The sequence below is a fragment of the Chionomys nivalis genome, chromosome 16 (assembly GCF_950005125.1).
Source record: "Chionomys nivalis chromosome 16, mChiNiv1.1, whole genome shotgun sequence".
Lineage (NCBI taxonomy): Eukaryota > Metazoa > Chordata > Mammalia > Rodentia > Cricetidae > Chionomys > Chionomys nivalis.
This window is the reverse complement of record NC_080101.1, coordinates 27,022,690-27,029,592: the sequence shown is the minus strand read 5'-3', so window position 1 is coordinate 27,029,592 and position 6,903 is coordinate 27,022,690. Positions and strand designations below refer to the sequence as shown.

The following is a 6,903-nucleotide window of genomic DNA, read 5'->3' as shown; positions in this document are numbered from 1 at the left end:
GTGAGGGCATGAAAACAAGAGGTCCTGCTTTTAACAAGCTGTGAGAGCTGATTCATGCCCCCACACAGCTAGGAGGAGGGAGGTGGCCATGGAAGGGGCACTGGACTGGGCACTTCCCCAGCTGGGAGGGGGAGGGTTGAAGGCCCCAGGTGGTCCCCAGATCTCCTTGACCTGCAGAGAGGAAGCATTCCATCAACCCTCCCTCCACCACCACCAGGGGTGTGTGTGCTGGGATCCCTGCCTGGACCGGAGGGAGGCATTTCCTGGGGATGGCTAATCCTGTGCCCCAGCCAAACCAAGGAGCTGCAGCAGGGTGCAGCTGCCAGAGGCTCCAGGAGAGCAGGCAGGCATCTGGAGTGGAGGGCATGTTTCCTTCAGTTCCTTGGCGGGGGAGGGGGGACAGGGTTTCCCTGGTGCATCTGAGAAATGGCTGCCCTCAGCATTATGGGGAGAGGGGTTCACCCATGGGCACCCCAAAGATAAACTTTCCGTTGTTTTTTATACCCATTGGGCAGCAGCTACAAGATTGCCCCATCCCTAGTAATGCCCTCCCTCAAAGAGAAGCATCTCTTCCAAGTACCCCAACAGATCATCCCCCTTCTACAGAGATGCTCCCTCCCTCACGATGGAGCAAGGCCTCGTGGGCTTTTGTCTTTGGCATCCTTTGAGTTTTGCAGGCTCTGGAGATTAAGGTCGTGACTCTTACTAGCCATCTGACCTCTCACAAGTTACTTCCCCTCTGTCATCCTTTCTTTTCATCTGTGCATCGCCAGCTCATGGGCTCATCGTGAGATAGGACATGGGATGTTCCTAGTAGCGTCTTTGGCCAGTGACCCTCAGAAAATAGCCATTTCTTGAGGCTAAAGCTCAGAGACAAAATGCTGGTGCACTCTGTGGAGGACAGTAAGCAGCTTCACAGCTCAAGTCTGCTGTTGTGAGTGTCCTCTCCAGACCACATTTGTGCTCCGAGGTACCCTACCGCCTGCTTCGAAAACAGATGTGGCCCTGTGAGCATTTTGGTTCCAGTCGTTAACATCTGGGGTTCCTCACGCCTGGCTTGAGCTGCTTTTCCCACCTCAGTACCTTGGGAAGAGGAATCTCATTACCCTCCCACTAGCCTCAGGACTCAGCTTTCTCTTATTTGATTCTGACCCCCTTTTTTTCCCCTAGTCCCCTCATGTGGATTATTTTCAAGTCTCCATTGTGACACTTGTGATAATCGTTTATCGATTACTAACGCCCTGCTCTAACTGGTCCTCTTTACTTTTTACTTCCCCCACATTTCAGAGGCCCCGCTGCTGTTCCAGCTACCCCTCTCCTGCTCATAGGACATTTGCTCTGGTTTTCCTTCAAGCCTGTAGTCCCGTGCAGCCAAGCTTTATTCCGTCCCCTCGTACAGCAGATATGACTTACTTCTGGCAGGCTTTTGTAGAAACCACCCTGCCTGCCATCTCTTCATCCAGCAGCCACTGTCAGTGCCCCTCTAATTCCTTAGCTATCTTCCTCCAAGATACCTTTGGCTTTGGCCGGGGATGCAGGTCACTGATAGAGTGCTTGCTTACCATCTCCATGTCCTAGGTTCCCCACCATCACACACACAAATTGAGTGAAAGAAAACAAGATTCCCTTTTAGAAATGCTGTCAAGACAAAAACAAAGGAAAACTTAGGGTACACCCAGGTAGGCTCCTGTGTAGGGACCATGGCCTTGACTCCCTGACATCTTGGCTGGAGAAGGGATTAGAAGACATCAAACAAGCACAGGGTTTAGCAGTCTGGTCATTATTTAGCTCTTCCTTCTGCTTTGGGGGAACCCACCTGAAGGCTGAGTGTAGGCTATCTTCTGCACACACTACAGACTAGTGAGTGGGAAGCTAGAGACCCTGGAGGCAGTGGAGGTGCTGGAAGTGGACCTGGTGGGCTCTGGTGTGTGAGCCACACTGCATCAGAAGGGAGGATTAGCCTCCTGGAATACAGATGAAGCAGGCACATCGCTGTGAGAGCTCAGGAAGGAGGCTGGAGCTGAGCAGGACTACTTTCTGAGGTTGGGGAGCAGTGTAGAACTGATTGATGGCCTGGGCACTGCGGTAAATGTGTAGGGGTATCAGTGGCTTATGTCCAGCCCGCTGAGTCCTTGGAGAGCAGCCTTTGGAGCAAGGGGCAGGGCGGGAGTTGGGGTGGGAGTTGGCACAGGCCACCTGTGCAGGGACAAGGAAAACATCCGCTGGAGGTGGGCCAGGCTGTGTTCCAGCGGTGCAGGCAGGTGCGCAGAGTGAGGAAGTGAGCACATTCCGGGGCTGAGTCACCCCAGCGCTGCCACTTTGCCCAGAAGGTACAGAGCATGGCCTTTGAAGATCATGGCTCTGGGAGATTTGAGGACCGAACCCGGGGTGGGGAGGGTCTTGAAAGAGCCCAAAGAAATCATGGAAGGGGCTGTCTGCCCAGCTGGCACACAGTGTGAAATGCAAAGCCCCTAAGTTCACAGCTTGTTTCTGAATAGAGACAGCCAGGCAGGGTAGAGCCCCTGGGAAACAAGGAGAGAGGCAGAGGAAAGGCCCTCCAAAGGCTTCCTAGAGAGAGCAGATCCAGGAAAACTGGGAGGCAGGTGGTGTGCCTCACCTGGGTTAGGCTTCTGAGAACAAAGCATCCAGCATCCCAGCAGCGGGGTGTGCTGGGCCAGAGGTGTCTGTCCAGAGGCCTGTGTGAAGGACGGGCTTCAGGGAGTGTGGAGAGTTGAGTGATCTGGATCTTTGCAGTAGTTCTTGGTTCTGAAAAGGCTTGCTGTGATAGAAAAATGATGCGTGGATTTCTCGGGTGGACTGGGACATCGTGTTGGCCGGTGCGGCAAAGGTAGTGAAGGTTGTGAAAACGAAGCCATCTCCATCTGCTGTAGTCACCAGCGCACCGAGAAATCTCAGGAGAGTTGCCACTAGCATGAGGCCAACCTGGGCTACAGAGCGAGACCCTATCTTAAAAGACAATTTGTTCTTACTGAATTTTAAAATCTTGAATAAAAGTTGAAAATCGATGTCATGTGTTTGATTTAAAACTGACACTTAGGTTACTAGAATTAGTTTTATGGGATCTGGAGAGATGAGTTAGGCTTTAAGAGCATTTATACTTGAAGACCTGGGTTTGATTCCCAGCACCCACATGCTTGTTCATAACCATTCGTAATCCCAGTACCAGGGCATCTGACACCACACCCTGTTCTGATTTGGGGCACCCAGCATACTATACTCATTGTTCATGTACATACATGAATGGAAGACACTCATCCACATGAATAAACCTTAAAACATTCTGAAAGATTAGTTATAGCCAGGCAGTGGTGGCAGCATTCAGGGAGGCAGAGGCAGGCAGATCTCTGTGAGTTTGAAGCCAGCCTAGTCTACAAGAGCTAGTTCCAGGATAGCCAGAGATACACAAACCCTGTCTTGGGGGAGAAAATTAGATTGCCAAACCTAGTGGTTTATGTCTGTGCTCTCATCACTTGGGATGGGGTGGCTGAGGCAGGAAGCTCCTCTTAAGCTGGTGAATTCCAGGACAGAAAGAGGAAAGAAAGAGAAAGCTGACTATGAGGTTGAATGTTTTCCTTTTCTGATCTGAGGCTCCTGCGGCTTCTGGACTGCACTGAATTCTGCATATCCGTCTTGGTTCTTATCAGCAACACACTTCTGTTTCCCTTTCCTTTATTTAATTGTCTTTATTTTTAACCTTAACTTTTCCTCCACAGCCCTTTATTTAGCCTGTCCTATGTATTCTGACCTAAGTAAATGGTTCCTTAGGGATGGGATATTGAATTCCAGTATGCAAAGAAAAGCGGGTCCCAATCCTGTTGTGTGTGCTGGGTACCGACTGTCTAGTGGGGACTAGTAGCCACTGCGAGTTTCTGTGTTTGCTCTGTGGTGGGTAAGAGAAAGCCGTCTAACTCAGTAGTGTTTCCACAAGCAGCCACTGACTCTGACTTCAAATGAATTTCTCTCAAACTGACACACTGTATCTCAAGGCATTGCAAGGGTGAGGATCTTCTCAACCTAAAGAGCACTAAACGCTGCAGTTGTCTTTGGTCTGAAACAAGAAAACTGGGTCAGTTAGTGAAAAGAAGAAAATGTCCTCTTTGGAGCCCTGTTGCTTTGTCCCGTGGTGTTCCAGCCCCGGCCCTGCCTCCTTCCCAGTGGCCCGGGCTTTATTTCTTCTTTGCTCTGCTGGACTTCTTGAGAGGAAAACTCCACACCAACTTCCTCTGCTGTAAATTTTCTCCTTCCTCTCATCTCCTCACGTCTTTTTGCCAACATACACCACTACTTATTCACCCCCTTTTTTAAAAAAAAGCCCACGGCCCTCCTTGGCTCTTTTCCGTCTTTAACACCCTTGTGGAAGTGCTCTATTTTTCTTTGATGTGTCCTTTGGTCTCTAAAAGGCTCTGCTTTGGTTATTTATTCTGCATGGTCCATTTCTGCCTCCTTCCTCCACTATCGCTTTTTTCCTTTTTATCCTAGATCATTTCTAAACTGCTTTTTACTCCAGCGCTTACCTTTCCTTGTGATTAAACTCCTTCCTCCAGATACAATAAAAGATGTTTGTGTTCCTATTTTATTGTTATTATCACCATTATTTTATTTTTAAGCTCTCAGTGGCCGGACATGTAACTCGGTGACATGCTTGACTAGCGTACACAAGGCCCTGGTTCAATCTCCTCTGGTACCATCTGGGCTTGGTGGCGCATGCCTGTAATCCAACCCTCAGGAAGTGGAAGCAGGGTGGTCAGATATACAAGTCCGGCCTCAGCTACATGACACAAGGCCAGCTTAGACTAGTAAGAACTTGTTTCTAAAGAAAAATAAAAGCATTTTGAGATTCACGTTTCCTATAAATTCTTCTCTCAGCCTGGCATGTCCAGAATTTTAGTGAAACTCACTGACAGGTACTCTAAGTTCATGGTTGGCACTGTGTGAAGAGTTCATGATTCTGGCGCTGGATCCTAAGTGCTTTCCAAGCAAGGATGCCATCATGTATGTGCATGATGCTATCATGTGCACATATGCAAATAATAGCCCAAGGCAAACACCTGCAAATATGGATATTTAGTATATATATCACCTTAGAGTAAGCATTACATTTTGGGGATGGAAGATGACATTGGTTTCTGTATTCAGCCTGGAGATGGATCAGAGGAGAGTCACTCATTCCTACGGACTTGAAGAAACCTCACCAAGGAGGCTGAGTGTTCAGCGTTAAGATGGTTCATAAGGCTGAGGTAAATGGCGGGAACATGGATGGGGGTTGCCGACTTCTAAGAGTGTACAATGGCTATGTCTGAACAGCCCGATACTCTGAGACTATGAAGAGTCCTCTGTAGTCTGACTGCAGCTATTATCTGTCTGCTAAGACTCACTGAGACTGGGTATAGGCGAAGGCAGGAGGATTGCCGTAAGTCTGAGGCCAGCCTGAGCTACAGAGTGAGCTCCTGTCTCATCCCACGCTGTCTCTGTACCATTGGAGCCGTTCTTATCAGAGTTTACACTATTTTTGCTTGTAAGTTATTATGATCATGGTAGTTCCTCCCACCAACAATTATCTCCAGCTCACGACTGCTTGTGCTCATCGACGTCTCTATTCACCTGTGTGCTCTCTCTGCCCTGCTACATTATCTGATTGTGATAATCATGACTTAAAATTCCATTTGTAGCTCTTGCCTTTCTCACATTTGTAAATTGCTTACATTTTTATTAGTTCTTTGAGAATTTCACACATACACACAATGTATTTTAGTCGTATTTCCCCCACTCCTCCCCTAACTGTTTACTCTACCACTATTTTCTTCCTTTTTTTTTCAGACCAGGTTGGCCTCTAACTCACAGAGATCCTCCTGCCTCCGCCTCCTGAGTGCCAGGATTAAAGGCCTGCAACCCCCTACCTCCCATTTCCTAAAATAGACTTAAAACTGGATTACTAAAAAGGTTTCCAGTCTTTTGTTTGACTTATAATTCTACTCATTGAAAACAGTAGTTTGCTGGGCAGGTTGTGTCTGCTGAGACAGAGGCTGCCTGCAGCACTGTTACACAGCTTCTGTCCCTCCAGAACGCTGACACTGCTCTGTTTTCTGCTCTCTGCATTTCCCCGTAGTTCTTCTCTTGGAAACAATTTGGGAGAATTATTATTATTGTTGTTGTTAGTTTTTTTTTTAAAGACTTTGTTTGTTTTGTTTACTCTGCGTTCCCCTGGCTGTCCTGGACCTCACTCTGTAGACCAGGCTGGCCTGCCTTTGCCTCCCAAGTGCTGAGACTAAAGGATGTTCCACCACTACGCAGCTTAACGTTCATGAATTTGCGTGGCATCCTTGCACGGGCCATGCTAATCTCTGGATCATTCCAATTTTAGTATACATACTGCTGAAGCGATCACAAGAATTATTTTTACAACATGACTCGGTTTCTGTGATTGGCTTTACTTTATGTTTTGTTTTTGTGATATTTTGCTTTGTTTTGAGACAGTCTCACAGTGTATCCCTGATAGCCTGCAACTCTCCATATACACCACGCTGGCCTTGAATTCACAGAGTTCACCAGTGTATCTGCCTCCCCAGTGCTGGGCTTATAGGTGCTCACAATGCCAGGCAACCATCTTACTTTTTGAGATAGGTGTCTCACTAAACCATTTCTGCTGGACTGACTGGATTCACCTATCCCTGTGTCCCCCATACTGGGATTATAGGTGTACGCCATCACATCTGGCTTTTATGAGGGTGCTTTGAAACTAAACAGGCCCCCCCCACACTTGTGTAACCAGCACTTTACTCACTGAGCTATCTGCCCAGTACAGAAGCTACTTTTTAGAATTAGATTTAAAATTTTTATTTTATGCGTGTAGGTGTTTTGTATAGGTGTTTTGACTGTGCACCA

General features: G+C 47.9%; 1 non-coding gene across 1 annotated transcript; it reads right to left on the bottom strand.

Annotated features, from left to right (window-relative positions):
• Positions 1 to 6,304: 6,304 nt before the first annotated feature.
• On the bottom strand, positions 6,305 to 6,406 carry LOC130888316 (U6 spliceosomal RNA). Its single transcript, XR_009058448.1, has one exon. It is a non-coding gene; the product is annotated as a U6 spliceosomal RNA (small nuclear RNA).
• Positions 6,407 to 6,903: the final 497 nt, after the last annotated feature.